Source organism: Ostrea edulis, chromosome 8, assembly GCF_947568905.1.
Source record: "Ostrea edulis chromosome 8, xbOstEdul1.1, whole genome shotgun sequence".
NCBI lineage: Eukaryota > Metazoa > Mollusca > Bivalvia > Ostreida > Ostreidae > Ostrea > Ostrea edulis.
The window spans coordinates 36,905,874-36,918,927 of NC_079171.1; the positions used below are offsets into that span (position 1 = coordinate 36,905,874).

The 13,054-nt window shown below is 35.9% G+C and overlaps 1 long non-coding RNA gene across 1 annotated transcript; it reads left to right on the forward strand.

Annotated features, from left to right (window-relative positions):
* Window positions 1–1,441: 1,441 nt before the first annotated feature.
* LOC130049033 (uncharacterized) lies at window positions 1,442–12,731 on the forward strand. Its single transcript, XR_008797557.1, has 3 exons — window positions 1,442–1,505; window positions 9,423–9,661; window positions 12,087–12,731. It is a non-coding gene; the product is annotated as an uncharacterized LOC130049033 (long non-coding RNA).
* Window positions 12,732–13,054: the final 323 nt, after the last annotated feature.

Consider the following 13,054-nt stretch of genomic DNA (forward strand, 5'->3'; position numbering starts at 1 on the left):
GAATGATGAACATTTCACGGGTCTCTATTTATATGTTGTTGTGATCCAAAGTGTTTAATTTCTGTTCACTTTGAAGATTTTCGTGTTTTCTATGTTCTAGTTTTAATGATGAGGCGTGTATTATTAAATGCATTATCGTTATTATGAGCATTAACTTCAAGCTCACTTCGACAATTTTGTGCGTTTATCTAACCCACATGTTAATGATATAGCGTGTATCAATCAAAACACCATCCCTGGAATCGGGCGTGTCGGTTCATAATTGGCGGTGGACTTAATCCGTAATGTTGGAAGGCTTCACTAATCACCTGAGCTGTTGAAACAATTATGGCCACCCGTGACTACTCGGAAAAGGCGAGCGTGGATTAGCGGTCATTAATTATAATTGATGTAGCCGCGGGCGGAGACGTGTGTTTTAACGACACCAGGTATGGTAAGCAGACCGGAAAATTGACTGCACTTCGAGATCAGCCAGGTAAAATTAGGCATGGGACCTTGAAAATACTTCGACATAAGCGGAGTATTCGAGATTACCGTGTTCGAGATATCAGAAGTTTTTCAAATCATTTATATAGGGAAAACGGCCGGGACCGGCGGTCGACTTCGACTCAAGCGGGGTATTCGAGACAAACCATATTCGAGATACAGATATTTTACTGTATATAGGAATCATAACCTCTTATATATATATATATATATATATATATATACTTTACAGTTAACAAAATACGGAGAGTAAAATCTGCACTTTGTCCGTCTTACCGTGCGGCAGTGGTACTGAATTTTGAAAAATGTGAATATTTTGCACTTGATTAAGAAGAAATGTACACTTTGTGGTCGATGTACAGTGGTTAATCAGTGGTCATGCATCATATTTAGCGATGAAACAAAAATTGCACTGGGAAATAGCAATAAGGTATATGTATGGAGGAAAGCAGATGAGAGATTGAGACCAGGGTGCCTTGGTCTGCGGGGTGACAGGGAGACGACGTGTAGAGGGAGACTGAGACCAGGGTGCCTTGGTTTGCGGGGTGACAGGGAGACGACGTGTAGAGCCTATGTCATGTTCTGAGGCTGTATGTCCTGGAGTAGGAACCTTGGAAGCTGTTGATGGAAATATGAACAGTGGAAGGTATATTGAAGTTTTAGACGAGTCTCTTTGGCCTGTGGTCGCTCGTCATTTTGCTAATCGCCGTTGGGGTTTTCAAGAGTGGATAATGCCCCCGTGTCACGTTTCCTATTAGAACGAATGAATGGAAACAAAACAATGATAGAGAAACACTACCCTGGTCCCCACAGAGCCCAGACCTTAACATTATAGAAAAGGTATGGAAAGTGTTGAAAGTTCGAGTGCAAAGGCGAGTAAACGAGATCAGAAATGCCGATGAAACATGTTGTTCAAGACAATTGGAGTAATCTCCCTTTGGTATACATTCATAGCCTTTGTCAAAATACGGACTGTGTTGCGTTCTCGGGAACATATTACGAAATATTAACCAAAAAAGGTATGTGATTTTTTTTAACTGGTAAGAAAAAAAATTTAATGGTTGGTTGACAAAATTTCTTGACGTTGGCCATTTTGCAAACTCGTTTCCCACCACTGTAGACAAATAAAGCGCGTGCCCGAGATCTCCCATAATATTACGAGCACACTGGGTCACATCAGGTGCAGTGGCGGATTTAAGGGGTGGGGGGAGGTGCGCACCCAGCGCCCCCTAAAATTTTCAAATTTAAGGTAAATCTTAAATTGGTATCGTGTTTAGAGAAATATACTAAACGATAAAAGAAGCAATAATTTCTACCACTCCCGGAAAAATAAATGACAAAATCTTTTGATTTCTTGAATTACTTTATTGGGAGAATTTAATTTTTTTTCTAAAACCCCTTAAAATGTTCGTCATTTGACTAATTTCACCTTATTAGAATCAATAGAAAATAGTACAAATGACTTAAATAGAAGACATATTTCAAGCCCTACAAAATCTGTACAATCCATGGAGCTTCGCCCCCTGCGCCTCACCATGGCCACGCCTGAAGGCGGCCCCCAGCCTCATAAAGTGCCCCCCCCCCGTAACTGCTATTCCTGGATCCGCCCCTGAGGTGATCTGAAACACGAATATTTTACGAACTAAAACGAAGTAAATCATCAATATTGTCTATACAAAGATAAGACACAGCTGCAGACTTCATTATGATCTCTGTAAATGAAATATTACAAATTCTCCGTTTTGTACCTGTGGACATATTAACGAAGATGTATATCATCTCTTGTCCGCTTGTAAAAATTACTCCAGAGCTAGAAATAATCTTTTAAATCGCTTTTTCATGTTTGACTTGGTCAGTATTGATATAAGGTGGTTATAATGTGGCGGTGTTAATTTGCCTCTGCAAACTATTATAAATATATTTTGTTTCGGCGGTTCATAATTTTATAGAAGTAGCTTGTAGATTCGTTTAAGCATTGTAAATTTTACCTGTTAATTATTATCTTGCAATATTCTAGGAGAGGGACTTGTAAGTTGCTAGAACTTGTTCCTAATCGTTTTGATCTGATCAATAAAATATGTTCAAAACAATTTAAACGGAAAAAGGAATATGGAATGAACTGTTTCTGTCACATACAAAGTCCTGCGAGGGGCGGATCCAGAATTTTGCAGTATATTTTGTGAATTAATTATTGCTAGAAGGATAATTAAATATATCTTGGAGTGCCTAATGTTTGTCCATTTTCGTCAAACATGTGCATGTATGGTTATATCGATAATATAAGAAGGACTTGGGTTCTTTATATATGAAGGCATCATGCATTCTGGGGTAGGTGGGATGTTCCGATTACGAGGATTTTTCGTATTAAAATTTTGATGATCGTATCACACTTAAAAAAGAAAATGAAGTGTTTATAGACTGACGTTATCTATTTAGTATTTTCCCTTGTCCTATGTTTATTAGTACTTATGACTTTAGAAACCTTTTAAATGGATCTCAATGTAATGTTACAAAAATGAGGTTTGGATTGTCTTATATCATTAAAAGAATATATCATGAGTAACATTTTACTGAATGTGTTGGTAATTATTTTAGAGTTCGACTCACAGACCGGCACATTAGAGCAAAAGAATTGCCCGAAAACCGGTCGGGTTTCGGGCCCTGTCATTGGGCGAAATGGACAGGTGTTTTTTTTTCATATTTAAAATCATACTTTAAAAATCATAAGGACTGATTAAAGATAATTCAGTTTTGAATATTGATATCATTATTTTCAAAGTGTTATATTATTTTGCTTAAAAAAATATAACATGAATTTTCTACTATAAAATACAGGGCCGTAAATTACATGGAGGCGGAGGAGGCAGCTGCCTCCTCCAACTTTTGAGCCAAAAAAAATTTAAATTTAAAGTTCATTAGAATTTATGTTGTTTCCAATAACTAAGAACATGATACCTCCCTTAAAAAGCATTCTAAATCTTTCTTTTAGAATGAGTTAGTCAAGTAACATCTTAGAAGGCCCTAGAATCAAGGATTTTGCACGAAACGTGTTCAGTGTGCACAAAATGTGCTCAGCGTCTGGGGGCCTTGGCGGCCCCCAGACCCCCACCTAATTTCCTGCCTCCTCCAAATTGAAGGTTAATTTACGGCCCTGAAAATATCATACAAACAAGAAGTAGTTTATCTTAAAAATTGGATAAATCTCATCATTTTTACAACACGCAAGGGAGGCTACTCGATATACACATTCAATGAGGAAGCTATATAACGCAGCGTGGTGAACTGCAAAGCAGAAAAAAGCAGTGGCGGATTGAAGGGGAGCCGCTCCCCTACTTTGCAGGGGCCTCCTTGGCCGAGTGGTTAGAGAGTCGCGCTCAAAATCACACGGCCTCTCACCTCTGTTCGGCTCGGGTTCGAATCCTGCTCGCGCCGGTAAGTGAGAAAGTTTCCCAGTTTACTTTCGGAAGGTCGGTGGTCTCTTCCTAGGTACATTGTATCTGGGTTATCTCTTCCACCAATAAAAACTGGGCCCCACCAAATAACTGAAAAACTGTTGAATGTGGCGGAAAACATCAATCAATCAATATACTTTGCAAATCAATTTAAACCTATCTCAAGTTCTATTAAAGTGATTTTTTTTAAATTCTTATTTTTAAGGAGTTATTCTACATCGTCATATATAATGGCTGATTTCCTTTTAAAACATGAATGAAAATATGAATATTTTTACATTTAAATTGTTATCGCCTAGATGAGTACGTCAGTGAGTATAAGCACATTGACTGCTGAACTATAGATTGTGTGTTCGAGTCCAGCAGGGGTTTTAAATTGTTTTCAGATTGCTTTCTACTAAAACTGTATTTTTTGACTAAATAAAGTAAATTTGAAAGTTTTCAATTTCAACATGTACATATCCTCCACTTTTGATCCATATCAATTTTTTCTGGTGTAGCATATCTTCATAGATCTAACTTCTCTTTTTTAATATCAAATATGTCAAAAGAACACTGTCAGAGCCAGTTTTTGCCCAAAGAATGGTTAATTTGGATGTAAATCTTTTTTTTTTTACAATGGCTGCATTTTGTGTAGTTCTCGAGTTTGAAATTCAAATCTTGTGATATTTATATTTACTTTCGCTATTTTACGCGCCATTATGTGTGACGTCATATGCACCCTCGGGTTTGAAAACATCTATTAGCCATTTCAAAAACAGATTAGATTTAATCGACAAAAAACAAATTATCACATTAACGGCTTGTAAATAATATTGCATTAAGATGTTTTGTGCCATGCTCGGGTGTACTAGTTGTCGGTAGAAAGCATTTAGACTGAGTATTTTTCAATTTTTCGAAGGAAGGTACGAGAAGAAAGACGTGGATAATTTGTTGTTGGAGCAAGAACTTTACCTTAAAAACAAACACCCAGTCACCTTTTCAAAAACCGCATAGACAGAGACCCTGATAAAATGCGAGAAAATGGATATATCGAAGCTATAAGCACTGGTAGGCCTACAGCATACACTCTGTTTTGGTCTTCAAATTCAATACAAACTCGGATCAACTGACCTTCACCTTGTAACAACACATATACATGTACAATGTAACTTGTGCTCTCAGGTTCTACCAACTGGTAGATTTACAAAAAATTTAATGATACAAAATAATTGAGGGTTTAATTATATAAGTAATTAGAATATTGTATTTCCTAACTTTAAATTGAATTTTTAAAAATTATTTCCTCATTGAACTCGTAAAATCTTTCATTAGTGCGTCAATATAACGCCATGCTCCCACTTCCTAACGACTTGCTGATTACAATTAAAAAATAATGATGAGATTATTAAATTGCTTTATCAAAATAAAATAATGTGATTTCCACTTTCAATTTGATTATTTCCATTGATTTGTGTGGGTTTTTTTTCTTTTTCTTTCTTTCCGAAATGCACCCGTGACGGTAGCTTGACCTAGGGCCTAGTTGTCAACAATGTAACATATTATAATTTGTCTAATCCAAAATTAAATGATTGCATTGTTTATTTTAGAAAAACAGTGTCAATTACAGATGTATAAAGGAAAAACATCCCCAAACAGTTTGTAGACAATGAGCCATATAAACATTATTTACTCGCACTATTGCCGATTTCATACTCGCTTTCCTCGTTATATTTTGGGTATTTACATCGCTATTTGTATGCAGTGGTGGCGAAAAGATATAGAACTAGGGAAATTTGTCAACATTGATTTAAATGTTGCTCATGGTGAATAAATTAGACCTCTAAAAGCTGAGTTTTTCGTAATACCTCACAGTGCTTTCACAATCCGAAGTGCGCATGTACGTCACTGTACCACGTGACTACCCACCTAATTCGTGGCTTAGATTTAAGTCTATAGTGTGGTTAATTATCGCAAAATTTCAGCAAATGAACTATTAGAATTAATTACTATAAGCATAAAGATGACAAAATGCATTTAATTTTGTATACTTTAAAAACATGAGATGTGTCCTTTAACATGTGAAAATATAGGAAAAGATCTTCTCCAGAACCACTGGGCCAATTTCAATCAAACTTAGTACATATTATTCTTGGATGAAGGGGATTCAAGTTTTTTTCAATTGAAGGGGCATGCCCCCTTCAAAGTGGAGATGATAACAAAAATGCAAAAATAGGATGGGGTCATTTAAAAACCTTTTTCTCAAGAACCACTGGTCCAGAAAAGTTTCAATTTACATTGAAGCTTCCTGACATAGTACAGATTCAAGTTTGTTAACTCATAACCTCCGGTGTTAGGGTGGTACCCTGATAGGGGATCAAAATTCTACATGAAAAAATACAGGGAAAATCTTTAAGAATCTTCTTCTAGAACCACTGAGCCAGAGAAGTTCAAATTTACACAACAACTTTCTGACATAATGCTAATTCAAGTTTGTTAAAATCATAGTCCCCGGGGGTTGGGTGGGGCCACAATAGAGGGTCACAGTTTTAGATGCAATTATATTGGAAAAATCTTTAAATATGAGTCAAGGTGACTCAGGTGAGTGATGTGGCCCATGGGCATCTTGTTTCTGTTATGCTTGCAAGGATTATTTGAAACTTGTAGTTACATGTAATTTCAGATGGCAATCTATAGATCAAATTCGAATTTTGTGATGTTTGATGGATATGTTTTAAAGATACCAATTTTTATATTTTACGTTTTTAATTCATCAAGATTGGGATTGTGCTCCAACGGGGAGTGGGTAAAAGTAGGACATGTGAATATAGACTGTTGACGAAATACAATTGCTGATTTTGTAGTAGATAATGTTATTAATTTAAAATTTCAAGATCATTAATTGCAAAAGCAACACATTAATGACAATATATGTCAAATATGTTAATCACTTCATTTTACAACCCAAAATAAGTAATTCATACTGTGTGAAAGAAATTATCTCAATATATGTTATGAAATGAAAATATGTTTGGGAATGTTTTCCTATATATTTGTATGTAAAACTTTGATTCCCTATTGTGGCCCCATCCTACCACTGGGGGCCATGATTTGAACAAACTTGAATCTGCAATATGTCAGGAAGCTTTCAGGTAAATTTCAGCTCTTCTGTCCCAGTGGTTCTTGAGAATAAGATTTTTAAATGACCCCACCCAATTTTGCATTTTTGTGATTATCTCCCCTTTGAAAGGGACATGGCCCTTCATTTGAACAAACTTGAAAGCCCTTCACCCAAGGATGCTTTTGGTCATGTTTGGTTGAAATTGGCCCAGTGGTTCTGGAGAAGAAGTCGAAAATGTGAAAAGTTTAACAGACAGATGGACAGACAGACAGACGACGGACAAAAAGCGATCAGAAAAGCTCACTTGAACCTTTTGTTCGGGTGAGCTAAAAAGGATACCAAATGCAATAAATGAATTAAAAACAACATCAATATATGCAAGGAAAGATTTAATATGTTATTACAGTAGCTTGTAGTCTTGAAAAATGATCTTTGTTGGCATAGACTAAAAGTAACTGTCACATCAGATCAGTTTAGTTAGTTAATGTAGGCAAATGGGGTCATAAGAGAAATCATATCATAAGCTAGTTTGTATTTGTTAGGTCACCTGAGTAAACTCAGGTGACCTATTGCAATCGGTCTTTGTCCTTTGTCATGCATCGTCTGTCGTGCATTAACAATTGCACATTTTTAACTTCATCTTGATAACTACCTTTCCAATTCTTATGAAATTTGGTATGAACCATCTTTTGGACAAGGTGGACATAAAATATAAATTTCAGGACTCATGCCCCTTTTGGAGCCTTAGGGGCGGGGCCAAAACTGCCCCCCAAAAGGGGCCATTTAAAAAAAAAAAATCTCTATAACTGCACATTTGTAAGGAAAACTAAATGCATAGTAATGTAGAGCAGGAAGGCTTTTACCTCAATTGATCCCTGGGGTAGGGGTTCTGACCCACGGGCAAACTTGGTATATGGTATTTATGGGTAATATTAAAAAATCTTCTCTATAACTGCACATTTGTAAGAAAAACTATATGCATAGTAATGTAGAGCAGGAACGCCTCTACCACAGTTGTAAATTTCATGATCTTCGGGGTAGGGATTCTGACCCCAGGGCAGGGCCAAACTTGGTATTTAGTTTTCAAGTGTAAAACCATTAGAAAACTTATCTTCTTTGGTGCTATTGATACCAAATTGAAGGTAAATGGATATTTATATAATAAGCAGGTAGCCCTTTACCAAATTTGTAAATTTCGTAATCCCAAGGGTAGGGGTTTTGCAATGAGAATGGGGCCAAAATGATCAGTGACTGAATGTGTTAACAATTGAACATTTTGAACTTCTCGATAACTACCATTCCAACTCCTCAGAAATTTTATATGTCGAAGCATCGTTTGGAAAAGGGGGACACAGATTGTAAACAGGTCTCCTGCTCCCCTAGGGGTGGGCCAAAAAGTGTTAGGATAAGAGGAATGTAAATTGTGAAATTTAAGGTCATAGCTCCCCCAGGGCCTCATGGATAGGGCTAAAACTAAAAAAAAAAATGCAAAAGCTTTAAAAATTTTCTCTACTGCCACACACGTGGGAGAAAAATCAAATGCATGGTTATGGTGTACATGAAGCCCTTTACCAAAATTGTGAAATTCATTGCACCTTGGTCAGGGAATTGTGGGCTGATTTAAATGCTTCAATCTTCATCTTTCTTTCGGTTGTAATTGTATGGGAATTGTACACATATTTAGAAAGATCATAAAGCTGAGAACAAGACTCCAGAATTAGGCGTAAATACAAATATGAGACTCTCAAACAGGTCTGTGTATGGGCTATGATACTCAGGTGACCGTTAAGGCCTGTGGGCCTGTTATCGTTTTCATCATGACTGGGACATTGCCTGAAAAGTTGAATGGTGACTGCATTCGTCTTAAGAACAAAATGTGAATTAAGACTCCATAAAATTTACTGACAAATTCAAGCTAGTACACAAAATGTTCACATTTAGTCATACCATAACCCCTCAGGTGCATGGTTAGAGAGGGTCCGCTAGTGGGGGAGGGTCCAGTTTGAATAGGAGATATGTAATAGAAAAAAATCTTCTAAAAAAATGGAGGTTATTTTTTGTGAAATAAACACAGAGAAGCAATCAAAATAAAGATTGTAATGTATTCAGAATTAAGTTTACAGGAGTATTAACACATTCCACATCATCAGTTAACAGCTTATCAGCACTAAAAAGTTCAATTAAGAATAACTGTGATAATTATCTATTTTCTGCAAATGTGTGATATTTGAAAAAGTAATTATATAACCTTCAATGTGTACCCTGTCTGATCTGAAGAAGGGGCATGGTATGTGCTTGTGTGTGACTGAAAGTTTTATAAGATTCATTTTTCTAGTTGCATGGGATTTGAGACTTTTGCACATTATTTTTTTTTTAATTTGCAGTTAATATTTGTCTATCTGAAAATGTCAACAAAAAAAAAAAAAAAAAACATCACGAAAGCATACAATGGAAAGAACCAATCACAACTGAAGCAAAGATTCACTATACTAGACCTTTTGACATGCTGAAAGCAGAAGATAAAGCAGAGGTTTGTGAATTTATGTATTGGCTTGGTTGTGTCCAAAACCATGAAGGACTATTCAAGATGGGCGTATGATCAGGTGCATATCTCAAGGAAGAAGTAAGTATAGTTAATGTGTTTGATGCTATTTTAGTCTACCAAAAAATTTTATAATAAACTGCAAAAAATGAATGAACTGATTGTTGCATCTAAAGGCAAATATTTGCAGCCCCAAAAAGTTGTTCTTAATATGTATACTACAGTTAAACTATGATGTCTCGAACATCAATATCTCAAATACCATGTATATGTCGAAGTGATTTGGAAGTGTCAACTTATTCTTCAAGTATTTTACCATGATATCTTGAATCCTCCGATATCTCAAAGTGTTTTAGGTCACCTGACTTGAATTGAACATTCTTAATGCTCTTGATAACTACCATTCCAATCCTTTTCAAATTTGGTATGAAGCATCTTTGGGACAAGGGGGGCCTATAATAAATTTTGGGACACCTGCACTTCTTGGGCCTTTGGAGTGGGGCAAAAACTGCCATAAATTGACCAATTTTCAAAAATCTTCAACTCCACAATTTCTTATCTGTATGAAAAACTAAATGCATATAGTAATGTTGGGAAGGCCTATACAAAAATTATAAATATCATGTTCCCTGGAGTAGAGATTCTGACTGCAGGGTAGGGCTAAACTTAGTATTATATGGTGGAATGCTGGACGACTCGCCCCCAAGACAACTCGCCCTCAAGACAAGTCACCCCCTCTTAGGACAACTCGCCCTCTCTTAGGACAAGTCGCTCCCTTCTCTTGAGACAACTCGCCCCCAATATCATATTTAAATATATTATCACATTTTATTTTTATTTTGTGTGTGTGTGTGTGTGTGTGTGTGTGTGTGTGTTATTTGCACTTTTAACCCTATAAAGATACGTCTTTTTATTTCATACTTTCTAATAGAATCATACACAGATTTGATTATTGCATTTCAGAAAAAGTTATATTTTTCATAAATCAATTGGCAAGGAAAATTATATTTACTGATCTTCAGGTAATTGATTAAATGTCACCAATACTGAGAAAAGTTTGGGGTTTGGGTGTGTGTGAGTTTTTTGTTGTTGTTGTTGTTGTTTTTATCGATATAGTATACAATGTACATAAGCGTAAAGGTGAAGCATGAATATTCTGATACATGTAATTATCTTTTAATTTGAGTTGTCTTGAGGGCGAGTTGTCTTGGGGGCGAGTTGTCCTGATACCATATGGTGTATATGTGTAAAACATTTCAATGATATCTTCTATAGTGCAATTGATATTAAATGAAATTAAATAAATATTTAGATGGAGTAGTTCGTCCTTTACCATATTTGTTAATTTCATGATACCATTGCCCAGGGGGTAACAGTTTTTATTTCAGGCTGGAGCCAAATTATGACAGTGATTTATTGTCTTTATCATTTGAAAGAATCCTGTAAGTTTGCTGATATGGTATAAAAATTAAGTGCAAATTTAGGAAAAACAGGAAGGGATGTACCAAAATTGTGAATTTTGCAACCTTGGGTTTTGATTCTAGGATAGATCCAAATTTGTCATATCATGTGAATCTTACATAATTTTATTTTATATCAAAAAAGCAGGAAGGGATGTACCAAAATTGTGAATAATTTTATAAAGTCTTAAGTCAATATAGGCACCTTTTTATCAAAATGTTTCTTCTTTGTTTCAATGTCCCCTTCTCAACGGTATAATTGCCTTTATCGGTATTGGTATTTGAAGACGGTCTCTAGTTTTTTTTCTTCTTCACTTTCTGTTCTATATATGTCCTTGGACTTCCGAAGCTTAAACGCTAAAGAATAAGCATATAAGAAGACATGATGAGACGTGGTGTAAGAGGAGATAGTTTATTGGTTATCTATTTTGATTTGTACGTATCGATTCAGTGTATCAGAATACATATAGGAATGAAAAATGAAAGTACAAAAAATAAGTAAGTTGTACCCAATTCACTTCTAGAGAAAAAAAACAAACGTAAGTTATAATCGATAATGAATGCACACTTTGGCGCATGAATTAAATAATTTAATGCACCAATTTTCACCTGAATGGGACTAGGGCGCATGGCCTTCCCAATCACTGTTGGTGTAAGACTAGAATAATCCAGATGTTCCCCAATATCTGAAGATTTTACAGGATCTTGACTGGAATAATCCAGATGTCCCTCAGTATCAATTTGGAATTGTTGTGTAACCTACATTATACATAAATAAGCCTTTAGGTTTTGTAAACTGTACAAATTATTTATTGTAGAAATCTGACCAGTCTTGTAGACATATATATACACATATATAGTCTGTAAAGGGTTACACATTTGCAGAAATGTTTGCAACTTTCTCTCTATGTTAGGTCGTACCTGGTAACAGTTGTGTTAAGTTTTGAAATCATAAAATAAGCACCTGCATCACCATGTGGCATATTGTAATCCATTGTCATGTGTAACTACTGATAATCTCTAAAACATTTTCAACTTCTTTTCAGAGCCTTGACCATACAGTGAAAATGTATGAATTCTTAAAGAATACACTTCTCTACTCTTGGGCATCTAGGAGGCAAAATAGAGTGCATAGTTAAGTCAGTATATAACAGAAAATGATAAATATAATATATACATATTCATAAGTGACTTCTGTACATCGTTTTTTATTAATTAAAAAAAAAAAATAGTACGGTTTACCGGACCATTCGTCGGTTCAAAGACACCAATTCCCCCTCAAACCTGCCAAGAAATGGAACTCCTCGAATGTCTTTAACAAGACAAAATGGAATTCTTGTGCGCCAGTACCTTTCAAACAGGAAAGATAACATTCCAGACCTGAAAACTTCTTGGAGGCAAAGTGGGATTGATGTTTCTGATAGCATCATTCGCTGAAGACCAATGGAAGTTAGTATCTCAGCCCGCGTGGTAAAGAAAAAACCATCTACTGACTAATTGTTAGACCGTTCTTTACACACTGGTTTTGACTACGGGCTACTCTGTTTACCTGATCAAGATATAGGGCTCCCGTCGGATGTGACCGCTCGACAGGCAATGCTTACTCCTCCAAGGCATCTGATCTCACCTCTGGTGTGTCCAGGGGTCCGTGTTTGCCCACATCTTAATCTTGTATTTCTTATAGGAGTTATTAAAATTATATTCATTCGAGGTCAACGCCCGGTATTTTTCTTGGTGAATAAATCTTCATATCTCCCGAGCATGCATTCAATAAATTGTTTATTTAGATTGTTTATTAAACCAAAACAAAGCAAGACTATGGAAATGCATTTGAAATTGCGGAAATAAAACCTGGATCCGCTCATTCATATGAAGCTGGTCTAGCCCTCACAGAAACATCACGCCTTCTATGTATTAAAATGTACGAGCAACGAAGTAAAAGCGATACGATAACCATTTCTCTCCGAAAGTGGATTACTTATACACAGTAAGTAATAACACTTATAAGAACAAA